This window comes from Aotus nancymaae, unplaced genomic scaffold (genome assembly GCF_030222135.1).
Source record: "Aotus nancymaae isolate 86718 unplaced genomic scaffold, 86718_ANA_hifiasm-v0.15.2.pri h1tg000019l, whole genome shotgun sequence".
Lineage (NCBI taxonomy): Eukaryota > Metazoa > Chordata > Mammalia > Primates > Aotidae > Aotus > Aotus nancymaae.
In genome coordinates, this window is record NW_026988431.1 from 13,888,650 (window position 1) to 13,903,013 (window position 14,364).

General features: G+C 37.9%; 1 pseudogene; it reads right to left on the bottom strand.

The window, feature by feature from the left end:
* Positions 1–4,179: 4,179 nt before the first annotated feature.
* LOC135275909 (uncharacterized) lies at positions 4,180–13,860 on the bottom strand (annotated as a pseudogene).
* Positions 13,861–14,364: the final 504 nt, after the last annotated feature.

Sequence of the window (14,364 nt, forward strand, 5' to 3'; positions counted from 1 at the left end):
AGATCCTTTGTCTCAGTGCCAGTTTTTCTTTGCAGCACCAAGCAGCTATTTCCAATAGCAAACTTATCTTGTGCTGGTTTTCAAGGGGAGTGCTTCCAGCTCTTGCCCCATTAATTATGATATTAGCTTCAGGTTTGTCATATATGGCTCTTATTATTTTGATGTATATTCCTTCAATACCTAGTTTATTGAGGGTTTTTAACGTGAAGGGATGTTGAATTTTATTGAAGGCCTTTTCTGCATCTTTTGAAATAATCATGCGATTTTTGTCTTTAGTTCTGTTTATGTGATGATTCACATTTATTGATTTGCATATGTTGAACCAACCTTGCATCCTGGAGAGGAAGCCTACTTGCTGGTGGTGGATAAAATTTTTGATGTGCTGCTGAACTCAGTTTGCTGTGTTTTGTTGGCGATTTTTGCATCAATGTTCATCAAGGATATTGAATTAAAGTTTTCTTTTATCGTTGAATCTCTGCCAGGTTTCAGTATTGGTATGATGCCGACCTCATACAATGATTTAGGGAGGAGTCCCTAGTTTTCAGTTGTTTGGCATAGTTTCAGTAGAAATAGTACCAGCTCTTCTTTAGTGGGTAATCCCATTACTGGGTATATACCCAAAGAAATACTACTCTATATAAATTATTTTACATAGATTGCATTTATATAAAATATAAATGAAATCTAAATATAAATATATCCAAATCTTACAATGTGGGACAATTTTTGGTTGTGTAGGGCACCTAACAGCCCGGACTTTGACCCAATGAATACTAGTAACTTCTACAAATGATGGGACAAACTACTTCCTTTTCCCCTTTCCCCACATTTTCAAAACATTCCCTAGAAGGCAGTACTACTTTCATGAAAACCTACTGATTTTATCCACAATATGCCATTAGGAACAGTAGTAATTAGATAGACAGATATATTATCAAGAGAAGAGAAAAATGCCAAAATAGCACAAGGAAATTATGTGGATTAATAGATCTCATCACCATTTTCCCTCTCTATCAAGAAGAAATGAAAGGGAACACTCTAGTTTATACAAGACATCATTTTGTAGAGGTAACTGGAATGGTAACACGTGTCTGAGAAGCTAGAAATTTTACCAATACAAAAATGACACCTAATGATATTGTTTAAATTATTACATAGGACTAAAATTACTGTATTGGACTGATTTACTTTCACCATTATACATTAAGTCAGGACTTTTGTTTCATATACCTCGGCTCCTTCCAAGAAATAGTTATTAAAAGTGGAAATGTCCCAAGGAATAACACAAAGGCAAATTACAATACAGAGGCTTTCTGTGACTTTAGGGAGACAATTTTCATGGAGTTATGTGTTGCCATGGGAGACGTGCTTGGGAGTTGAGGATATGGAGCCAAGCAAGCCTGGCTGTGAGAAGTGGAAAAATAATAGCATACTAGCTATCGGGAACCAAGAAGCAGAGAAGTATATGTTGTTTTTGAAGATGGAAAAACCTTAAACATGTTTATATGCTAAGGGGAAAGAATCAGTAGAAAGGAAATAATTGAAATAATGAAGAATTGAGCTCGTGATTGAAGTGTACATTCCTTGGATACACAGTATGATGAGATAAGAAGCCACGATGAAGAAAATTTCCTTGGATCAAAAGGGACCAGCCATGAGAATCAAACAAAAATATTTAGGAATTTGAAATCAACTGAAGTAAAAAGTTCAGAAATTTCCAATATATTTAATCATCAAATTTGAATTATATTTTGAGTAGATCTTCAGTAGGTTTACTAACGTAGTTTCAAGTAATTCTTCATACTTGGATTGAGTTGAGCAAACTTTTAAATTATAACACATATAAATAAAACTGCATAAATCATAAAAGATACAGCTCATTGTATTTTTACAAACTGAACAAATGCCTGTAACTACCATTTAGGTCAAGAAACAGAATGCTACCAGCACCCTAGAACTTTCCTTTTGCCCTATCCTAGTCATAGCCTGACCCCGAGGACAATCACTAATCTGACTGCTAACCCATATATTAGTTATGTTATATATTAGTTATGTTTTTGAACTTTATCAAACCTGTGGCATCATAAAATACATACTCTTGTTTAAGTGACTTTTGCTCAACATGTTTCTGAGATTTATTTTGTGTAGTTGTATTTTTTTTTCCATTTTCTTGCTGCATGGTATACCACTGTCTATACATACACCCAATATATTTATTCATTCTACTTTTGATTGGCTGGCATTTGGGTAGCTTCCTGTTTGGGATATTACAAGAGCTGCCACTATGAACATTTTTGGACTTGTTTTTTGGCTTACAAATGTACACATTTCCATTCAGTATACACTTAAAAATGGAAATGGAGGGTAGATTAGGCTTTTCCAAAATATTTTTTAGAGACAGGGTCTTGCCATGTTGCCCAGGCTAGCCTCAAATGATCCTCCCACGTCAGCCTTCCAAATAACTGTGACTACACTGGTATACCATCATGCTGGCTTTTTGGGTTTTTTTAACTGCCAAAATTTGTTGGTTCATTTTACTAGCATGGAGAAACAGTGACATCTGGTGTATGAAATAATAAATTTCAGGTCTTAGTGTATATTGGAAATTTAAGGCATCTACTCTAAAAGTAGTCTGAGTATTATAAGAATCCATACATAGGATGAGTTTATAGTTCTGTTTCTACTATTAAAATTAATCTAAATTTTTTTCACTTTGAACACAAAAATAATTTGGGAACTTTTAATCTTTTTATACTTATAGAGAAGGGATTTTGTTATGTTGCCCAGACTGGTCTCGAACTCCTAGACTCAAGCAATCCACCTGCCTTGGCCTCCCAAAGTGCTAGGAGTACAGGTGTGAGCCACTGTACCCAGCCTAAAATTTGGTATATGAGTTAGAGTTCTTTAGAGGGACAGAACTAATAGGAATATATATATCTCCAACTAATAGAAGGATATTTGTGCTATGTTAGGAATATATGTTAGGCATAACATAGTTATGCTATGGGTTATATATATATATATATCTATATATCCTATTAGTTCTATTCCTCTTGCTATGTATATATAAAGGGGAGTTTATTAAGTATTAACTTACATGATCACAAGGTTCCACAATAGGCCATCTGCAAGCTGAGAAGCAAGTAAAACCAGTCAGAGTTCTAAAACTGAAGAACTTAGAGTCCAATGTTTGAGGACAGGAAGCATCCAGCATGGGACAAAGATGTAGGTTGGGAGCTAGGCCAGTCCAGTCTTTTCACGTTTTCCTGCCTGCTTTATATTCTAGCTGTGCTGGCAGCTGATTAGATACACCTACACAGATTAAGGGTGGGTCTATATTCCCCAGCCCACTGACTCAAATGTTAATCCTCTTTGGGTACACCTTCATAGACACACTCAGAATCAATACTTTGCATCCTTCAATCCAATCAAGTTGACACTTCGCATTAATTATCCCAAGTCCACCCCTTGTCAACTTGAACCCATATACATCTTCTGAGATCATACATAATCTTTCAACAAAGGTTATAATGTCATAATTATGCCTAACATAGCACAACTATCCTTCATACAACTGGAAACACACCAGTCCCCAACCCAAATGCTATTACATAAAGTTAACAATACTCAAATGCTGAAATGAAGTCAATAATCTTATGTTACATGATAAAGAAAAAAGGAAATAAAATAAAGATATTTTCTTAGTAAAGTGTATACATGCACAAACATGTTTTTAACAAAAGGAGGAGTAAATACTCATGACAATTACAGTCCTCATTTCTGTAGCTGGTCACGTGGTTGTAGCTGGTATTGATGACTACCTTCTTCTATTACCCATTCTGTATCCCCTTTGCCTTCAGCAAGCACCTCAGCAGGTCATGGTTTGACTCCTGGTGGAGTGACCCAAACCTTCATTCCTGAAGGTTCTGGGTCATTTGTAGCCCTGCCTGAATTGGGCTGTTGTAGATTCCCATTTACCTTAATCATGCAGCATGATAATACTAAGAGATGCCCTAATGGATCTCCTGTATACCATTCATACTCTTCCTCCATTGTAGAGTTGTAGACTGATTTTATCTTGATAGTCCAGGTCAATTACCCCAGAAAGAAAGAAATAACTTTCTTCTTAGCCTGTTGACTTAAAGGTAGCAGGAGCTTATAGTGTTCAGGCAGCGATCTTTACTTCCAGTTTAATGGAATTACTGTTGTGTCTCCTGGAGGCAGCATTCCTCCCTCTGGAATTAAGACCTCTAGGACAGAAGAGCATAGTGTCTTGGAAACAGGAAGCAAAAATTTTGCTAGTGGATTATCAGAGGGAATGTTGAGTGGTGCCACTTCCACTTCCACCCCTTGATTCCTGGACCCATGAATCCTGGCTATAAGAGAAATAGTACCATATATTGGATGTTGATTCAGAACACACATGACCTTCTGGAGAACTTTGCCTCAGCCCTCTAAGTAATTGTCACCAAGTTGGCATTGTAATTGTGACTTCCAAAGGCCATTTCACCATTCTATCAATCCAACTGCTTCAGGATGATGGAGAACATGGTAAGACCAGTGAATTTCATGAACATGAGCCCACTGCTGCACTTATTTAGCCCTAAAGTGAGAGCCTTGGTCAGAGGCAATGCTATATGGAATACCTTGATGGTGGATAAGGCATTCCACATGTCCATGGATGGTAGTCTTGGCAGCAGCATTGTGTGCAGGATAGGAAAACCCATCTCTGGAGTAAGTATCTATTCCAGTCAGGATAAACCTCTGCCCTTTCCATGATGGAAGAGGTTCAATACAATCAACCTGCCACCAGGTAGCTGGCTGATCACCCGAGGAATGGTGCCATATCGATGGCTCAGTGTTGGTCTCTGCTGCTGGCAAATTGGACACTCAGCAGTGGCCATAGCCAGGTCAGTCTTGGTGAGTGGAAGTCTATGTTGCTGAGCCCATGCCTAACCTCCATCCCTGCCATCATGGCCACTTTGTTCATGGGCCAATTGGGCAATGACAGGGGTGACTGGGGAAGGAGGCTGAGTGGTGTCCACAAAACTGGTTGTCCTATCCACTTGATTATTAAAATCCTCTTCTGCTGAGGTCACCCATTGGGACCACTAACATGCGATACAAATATCTTCACAGTTTTTGACCATTCAGAGAGGTCCATCCAAATACCTCTTCTCCAAATTTCTTTGTAATTAATTTACCAATCATGCTTCTTCCAAGTTCCTGACCATCCAGCCAAACCATTGGCTACAACCTGTGAAGCAGTATATAATTGCACATCTGGCCATTTCTCCTTCCACACAAAGTGCACAACCATGTGCACTGCTCAAAGTTCTGGCCACTGGGAAATTTCCCTTCACTGCTGTCCTTCAGGAATGTCCTAGAAAGGGGCTGTAGTGCTGCTGCTGTCCACTTTTGGGTGGTGCCTGCATATCGTGAAGAACCACCTGTGGACCAGGCCTGAGTCTTTCTTCCTCTGTCAATGGATCATAGGGATGTCACTATAAGGCCATTGGTGTAGGCTTAGGGAGAAAAGGTAGGGTGGCAGGAGTGGAGGCCATAGACATTTGAGCCACCTCCTCATGTAACTTACTTGTGCTTTCAGGACCTGCTTGAGACCAATCACATATATACCACTTCCATTTGATGATGGAATGCTGCTGTGGATAACTCACTTTATGGCTAGATGGGCCAGAAAGCACCCTGTTCATGATAGGCAGTTCAGGTTGCATGGTGACTTGATGACCCATAATCAAGCGTTCAGTTTTCACTAAAGCCCAGTTAACAGGCCAAGAGTTGTCCCTCAGAAGGAGAGTAGTTATCTGCAGAAGATGGCAGGGCCTTGCTTCAAAACCCTAGAGGCCTTTACTGTGATTCATCTATGGAGGCCTGCCAAAACCTCCAAACAGAATCCCTATCTGCCACTGACACCTCAAGCACCATTGGATCTGCTGGGTTGTATGGTTCAAGTGGCTGAACAGCTTGCACAGCAGCCTGGACCTGTTGCAGAGCCTTCTCCTGTTCTGGAACACACCCAAAACTGGCAGCCTTTTGGGTCACTTGATAAACAACCTGGGGTGATACACCCAAATGAGGAATGTGTTGCCTCCAAAATCCAAATAGGCCCACTAGGTGTTGTTCCTCTTTCTTGGTTGTAGGAGGGGCCAAATGTAACAAGTTGTCCTTCACCTTAGAAGGAATATCTGGATAAGCCCCCACACCACTGGACCCCTAGAAATTTTACTGAGGTAGAAGATCCCGGAATGTCAGTCAGATTTATTTGCCATCCTCTGGCATGCAAATTTCTCACCAATAAGTCCAGTGTGTTTGCTACTTCTTGCTCACCGGATCCAATCAGCATGATGTCATCAGTGTAATGTACCAGTGTGATATCTTGCAGAGGTGAAAAGCAATCAAGGTCTCTCCGAATAAGATTATGACACAGAGCCAGAGAGTTGATATATCCCTAAGGTAGGACAGTAAATGTACACTGTTGGCCTTCACAGCTGAAAGCAAATTGCTTCTGGTGGGGCTTATGGATAGGAATGGAGAAAAAGGCATTTTCCAAGTCAGTGGCTGCATACCAGGTACCAGGAGATATGTTAATTTGCTCAAGCAATGAAACCACATCTGATACAGCACCTGCAATTGGAGTCACCACTTGGTTAAGCTTACAATAATCCACAGCCATTCTCCAAGATCATCTGTCTTCTGCACAGGCCAAGTGGGAGAACTGAATTGGGAAGTGGTGGACATCACAACCCCTGCATCTTTCAAGTCCTTGATGGTGGTACTAATCTATGCAATCTCTCCAGGGATGCAATATTGTTTTTGATTTGCAATTTTTCTAGATAAAGGTAGCTCTAATGGCTTCTATTTTCCACCAGAATAGCCCTCACCCTACTAGTCAGGGAGCCAATGTGAGGTTTCTTCCAGCTGCTAAGAACGTCTAAGTTGGTAGTGCAGCCACTCACATGATAAGAGCTTGTGTTGGTTTTTCCACAATTTTAGCTCTTTCTTTACAGGAGATAAAACTCTCATTCAGGACAATCTTAGCAGATTTGAGACCCAGTATCTGTTTCTGAAGCCAAGAGACAGAATCCCTGCATTTGTCATTTTCTTTTATCATGTCCACTAAACTTAGAAACAACCAATAGCTTCATTATGTTCCAAATATGCCAATTATGTATTCTGGCCCTAAGGAAATGACCACAATATAAGTCTGGGCCCCACTGGACTCACTGTAAATAAGACCTGAGCTAAAACTCCATTAATTACTTGACCTCCTTAAGCCCCTACTTTAACTGGAGGACCACAATAACATTTTGGGTCCCCTGGAATCAAGATCAGCTCTGGATCAGTGTCCAGTAGTCCCCAAAATGTCTGATCACTTCCCTTTCCCCAGTGCACAGTTAACCCGATAAAAGGCTGGAGGTCTCCTTGGGGAAGGATGCAAGAAAGATTAACAGCATAAATTGTTGGTAATGTAGTGGTGTCCTTCCTCAGTGGAACCTGGCCTCTCCTTCATTCAAGGGGTTCTGGGACTGTAAACTGGCTCAAGTCTGAAAATTGATTGAGGGGCCATGAGTCTTTGTTTTCAAAATTCAAATTGGTCTTTTATCCATTTGACCTAGAAGTTTTCTGCTTATATAAATTAAGTAGGATTGCAGTAGGCTTCCTATCAATTTTATCTATAGAAACACCATAGTTAATTATCCAATGCCAGATCTCTACGTAAGTCAGACCATTCTGATTGCTGCTTTGCCTCTGCTGTCCATACGGTAGCAACACCCACCTTGTTTTTGATGGCTGAGTGCCGCCACTTGGCCCCTGGTATGTTGGAATTCAATTATTCTCATAGTATTTAAATTTTGTAGTTGAGTGATGGTGGTTCCCACTGTTAGATCTGACATACAGCAAAGAGTCATTACAGAGCTCTTAAAAGATGCTGGTGCTGCCCTTACAAATATATTTTGCAAGGTACTGCTCAAGGATATAGCTTCTGGACCCTCCCAGCTGGGATGAGTAGGTGTAAAGTGACTAATCCACTCCATCATCTCAATCTCCCTAAGCCTTTGGATCTCTTCTCTACATTAAACCAAGGGAGATCAGGCATTTCCAGCTCACTCAAGGTGGGCCATTTTAAATCCATATTTCAGCTAAGCAAGCAAATAAGCCATTAGAACATTTTTTTAACTCCCCAAGCCACAACATTAAATGCAGTGTCTTTACTTAGTGGGCCCAATTAAATAAATTCAGCCTGATCCAACTCTATGATTCTTCCACCATTATCCCACACCTTTAATATCCATCCCCATGCCTGTTCTCCAGATTTCTGTTTATATAAATTAGAAAACTCAAGTAGTTCTTTTTGAGTGTAGCATAGCTTCTCATGGGTCACACTCTCAACCTCAACTCTAGGGCCCCAACGGGGCTTTAGTTATAGGTCTCAAAGCAGACAGGGGTGTTGGGAGTGACTCTCAAGGAGAATCAACATTCTCTTGCCTGGCAACTGCCTCAGGGGAGGCCATCACTCTTGCCTCATGCAGTGCAGTGTTTGTCTTCTCAAACAAAGGTGGAAAAGCTGATGGCAGCATGGGTCGGGGATGTCACTACTGGAGATGGGGAAGCTGTTTCTTCTGGCCAAAAAGATTAATCAGATTTTACAACCTCAGTGTCTTCAGCTTTATCAGGGTCCTCCCACACACCCCCATTCCAAGTTACAGGGTTCCATTCTTATTCACTTAATGCCGTCACTTTAACAGTAGACACCTGGAGAGACTGTGCATGCACCTTTCATTGCAGGTCAGCCACTCACATAATAAGTACTTCTGTCTGTTTTTCCACAATTTTAGCTCTTTCTTTGCAGGAGATAAGACTCTCGTTGAGGGCAATCTTAGCAGATTTGAGACTCAGTATCTGTTTCTGAAGCTGGGAGACAGAATCCCTGAGTTCATCATTTTATGACTTTGTCCACTGAACTTAGAAACAACCAACCAACTTCATTGTGTTCCTTGGTTCTCCACATACGGTTAAAGGTATTATGTATAGAGTCACTAAACTCCTTGCCTCTCATGAGCTGTGAATCAGGAATGTCAAATGCATTTATTTTGCATAATTCTCTAAACAGTTCACGCCAAAGATTATCAGTGTTCTCCATACTATTAGAAGTAGAGCCCTTAGTATTTTCAGGTCTAATTATATTAAATAGCCAACTCTAGAAACCCCAAAGTCAATGAAAGAACTCCATCCTTAATATTCTGTTCCTGTATAACCATTCCTGGTACCTAAATCTGTATTAGTCAAGGTTCTCTGTAGGAACAGAACTAATAGGATATATACATATATAATAGGATATATACATATATACATATATAAAGGGGAGTTTATTAAGTATTAACTCACATGATCACAAGATCCCACAATAGGCTTTCTGCAAGCTGAGGAGCAAAAGCCATTCTGAGTCCCAAAACTGAAGAACTTGGAGTCTGATGTTCAAGAGAAGGAAGCATCTAGTGCAGGAGCAAAATGTAGGCTGGGAGGCTAAGCTAGCCTAGTCTTTTTACTTTTTTTTTTTTTTTTGCCTGCTTTATACTCTAGCTTTGCCAGTAACTGATTAGATGGTGCCCACATAGAATAAGGGTGAATCTACCTTCTCTGGCCCACTGACTCAAATGGTAATCTCCTTTGGCAACACACTCACAGACACACACAGGATCAGTACTTTGCATCCTTCAATCCAATAAATTTGACACTCACTCAGTATTAATCATCACATTTGGGAAGTTTATAAGTAGTAGATACAACCAAGTAATTGGACAAGGTTAACAGAAGAAATGCTATTTTGATGTGCACTAATGACAATTTTTTAAATGCAAATCACTACCCTTAAAGTAGTAACATGGTGCAAGATTTTTAGAATTGTGAAATACAAAATTTGCTTTATAGGGTAACCCCGTGGGCTGGGTGCAGCAGCTCATGCCTGTAAGCCCAGTACTTTGGGAAACTGAAGGGCAAGGATTGTTTAAATTCATGAGCTTGAGACAAACCTGGGTAACATAGTGAGACCCATGTTTCTAAAAAAAAAAAAATTAAAACAAAACCAACCCAATGAAATTGGAACAAAATGAAATATTAACTGTATGTTTTTAAGATAACAAGAAAGTAAAACAAATTTATATATTGGAATTCTTTGGAACTCAACTAAGGGAGCTATCTGTTTCTTTGTAAATTTTCTACCTCTGCTGAAAGAGATAAACTTCTTTTTTCACTGCAGTATATTATTAGGAAACATGTATGTGCATTCCACTTTGTTGTTTGTCTCTGATCTTTGCTGTAAAAAAACACAAACAGAAACAAAACAAAACAGGTGGATGAGTTGTGTCAAGTGTGTCCTTTAAGGCATTATTTGGATTCATATTTACAGTTCTTGAAAGATAATATTATTTTCTGCTTTGACATCATGAAGCTCATAAATCAAGGTTTAACACACTGAAACATAATGCTCTTCAATATTTATTTCATAAATATTTATCATAACCCCTTATCTGCCAGGCATACTAACTAGCATCATCCCAAATGAAGTTTCTTTTTCCTCTCACCTTCTCTAACACCCCTGTTTTCTTCTTTCCTTCCTTCTCACTCTCTTTCCTCTGTCTCTCCTTAATATAGAGTAGCTTAAGTAAAATAAAATGCTGACAAGAAATTTGATCATGGGAGAAGACACATGAGAACTACAGTGATCGGTAGAGCAGGAGAGCATAAATGCAAAGATAGAAGCCATTTTCCATTTAGTTAGGAGAAACAATTCTTTACTAATTGTGTCAGGGAAGAAAGAAGAAAAAATGAAAAATCAAATAAGAGTTGTGGGAGGCTTAAGAAGGTTTGGCTACTGTTTACTATGAAGTAATGATTGAGATCGTGTTCTGAAAGTGATTTTGGTAGTTTAGAGAAAATAAAGATTCTGTTAGTAATTGCTGAGAATTAGAGTAAGAGAAAGAAAGTAACCAGAGGAAATACACAGAATTTCTGAGAAGCACTGAAGGCTCACTTGAGGCAAAAGACCTTGACTTTCTAATGGTGCCAATTATCATCAGTGCTCATTAAGCAAAGTTTTGTCAGAGAGAAGGAGGATTGGCAAATTGAGCTGTTTGTTTTAAAAATTTATACACACAAATGTGCACAGAGACACACAATCAATATTATATATATATATATACACACACACATATATATATCACAAGAGATAAAGGTCTAATCTGAAGGATGATTATCAAAATATTTCATGACATTGAGGTGGCTCTGAAGAGGCATTTTATAGACAAATTATATATAGCTTTTGACAGAGAGAGGTTGATATTTCTTAACTTGGCAATTAGGTAAAGACTATATATTACAGTAATAATGAAGTAGGAGAGCTGGGATAGTTAGAAAAGGTCAGAGAGGTATTGGAAATTTAAGTCTTCAGACTATTTGTAATGATGGCTGAGGTAGGAGAGACTGAAAACAATGAAGTGGAGGTAGAAGTCCATGGAAGTGAGGAAGTCAATAAAATGAAAGGTAAAGCTATTAGATAGACATTGATAGATAACCAGAATAATTGTAGAAATTAAAAAAGTCTAAATAATTTCAGAAAGTCATTACTGATTTAGGAACAGTTATCAGGATGTTGGTAGATGGGAATAGTGGTGGCTAGGACCAAAAGGAAATGAAAGACACTAATAATATTCAATAGAAGAAAATTAATTGATTAATAAACCTGTAAAACAATGTCCAATTTTGTCATTAGTGAGTTAGTAACTAAATTAAAAATTTAAATTTAGCTCAAGACTTAAATTGAAATTAGTTCTATTTAATTAAATAGAAATTAAATTTAGCTCAATAACTAAATTGAAAAAATGAGAAGCCATTTATTTTGTCCATGAAATTAGCAGAGATTTTTTAAAAAAGTATTTCCATGGCTATAAAGAAGCAGACCCTTAATAATGTGAATGCAATGTATCAAAACATTTTGGAAAGCATTTCAGCTATATTTATTAAATATGTATCTTTGACCAGATAATTCTGTTACCAGAAAAAGGAGTCTCAATGCAATCAATAGAACAATGAATTTGTTCTATTGATTTTTAAAAAACCTATTCTTGACACTGTACTGTGTGAGTACATCAAAACATAACCTCAATTATATAAAAAACACATACTGTTATGGGTATTTGGATATCTGGATTTTGTTGATATAAGAGTGTTTCCTTGTAGGTATCCTTAGGCTATTTTCTCAACTATAAACATCTTATGACCATGGGTTGTGACTAAAGGAATGTGCCTGATTTGTCTCAAGATGAAACTGAACTTAAAATGACCTTATTCTAGCTCTCCTAAGTTCCTGCTTCCCTAACAATTCTACTTCTAGAAAGCTAGAAGTACAAAATCACTGCACAGGCATTTAAAGTGAATAAAACTGAAAAGAATATGGATGCTTAATAAGAAAGAAAATGCTTCTCAATTTTTGTTAAATAGAAAAGTATATTTCTATAAAATATGATCAAATTATTTAAAACAAAGAATTGTGCATACAAAAAGGATTGAAATAATATGTCCTAAGATTTAAAAATAAAATAAAATTTTTTCTTTTGTGCTTTTCAAATTTTTCCTACATGTTTTATCAATTTATGCTAGAAATATAAAGTCAAATGTATTAACAACAGGATCAACTACCAACATCACTACCAACAAAAATTCAAATAAGCTAAAAATATAAAATTCAAATAAATCTAAAGCATATACATAAAGTAAGAAAATACTTTTCTTAATTTAATTCTAGTAGCATTTAAAAACTGAGTTTGATAAGTTGATTCTAAGCTTAATGTTGAAGAGTAAATGAAACAGGACAATATATTTTGTAACATTGAATTTGGTAAATGCTATTTGTAAATATCTATACAAATTTTAAATGTTTAGACCCTTCTGTACAGCAATTTAATTTCTGAGAGTCAAATGTACAAAACTATTAGAAAAGTAAAAGACATTTACGGTATATTTATTTAATATTTATTATCGCATTTCTAATAGTAAAATTTTATAAATAATCATCTTTCTTGAAAAAATGGTTAAATAGATCATATAATGTTTGTGTTATAAAACATTATGCAGGTACTAAAGAATGAGTTGTGATAGTCAACATTAATGAAAAAGGTCTCTGAGGTTGGGCACGGTGGCTCATGCCTGTAATCTCAGTACTTTGGGAGGCCAAGGTGGGTGGATCATGAGGTCAAGAGTTCAAGACCAGCCTGGCCAATATGTTGAAACGTCGTCTCTACTGAAGATGCAAAAATTAGCTGGGAATGGTGGTGGGCATCTGTAATCACAACTACTTGGGAGGCTGAGGCAGGAGAATAGCTTAAACCCAAGAGGAGGAGGTTGCAGTGAGCTGAGAAGGGCAACAGGGCTAGACTCCATCTCAAAAAAAAAAGAAAAAAGAAAAAAATCTGAGACACTGTAGTTAAAAAACAAGTATAGTAATTCTGACTTGTATTAATAAAGGAGTATTGGACTCATCCTCCTGCAAACAATTATAAATTCTGGGGAAAATATTCAAAACACCTGTTTAAAGGCAACCAAAGTAACAGAAATTGGAAGGATTTGAACTTTGGAGGAAGGAGATCCCGTTCAGACTATGAAAACTTCTCTCTGTGTAGCTCTTTCTCTGAACTCTGAAAAGTGTAGCTGTATTGGCTTCTAGTCTGTGTTTTCTCAATTCCTTGAGACTGCTGGACTTTTTTCTTGGTCTGCCTTCCCTGTGCCCAAATCTGGGAATAATTTCCACTCAGAAAGTCACAGCAATGACAGGACTCACCTCATGTGTTATCAGTTTCTCGGAGGTCAGAGTCCTGTGCTACTTATTGCCCATTGATAGGGTTTACATGTGTCTCCATTGAAATCTCATGTTGAATTATAATCCCCAATGTTGGAGGTGGGTCCTGGAGAGAGGTGATTGGATCATGGGGTCGATTTCTTACGACTGCTTTAGCGCCATTCCCTTGGTGCTGTCCTCACAATAGTAAGTGAGTTTTAATAAAATCTGGTTGTTTAAAAGTATGTGGCACCTTGCTTGCTCTCTCTTGTTCCTGCTCTGGCCATGTGACATACCTGCTCTTCCTTTGCCTTCCACCATGATTGTAGGTTTCCTGAAGCCTCCCTAGAAGCTGAGCAGATGCCAGCATCATGCTTCCAGTACTGCCTATAGAATTGTGAGCCAATTAAGCCTCTTTTCTTTAGAAATTACCTAGTCTCAGGTATTTTCTTTATAGCTGTACGAGAATGAGTGAGTTCTCATGACATCTAATGGTTTTATAAGGGACTCTT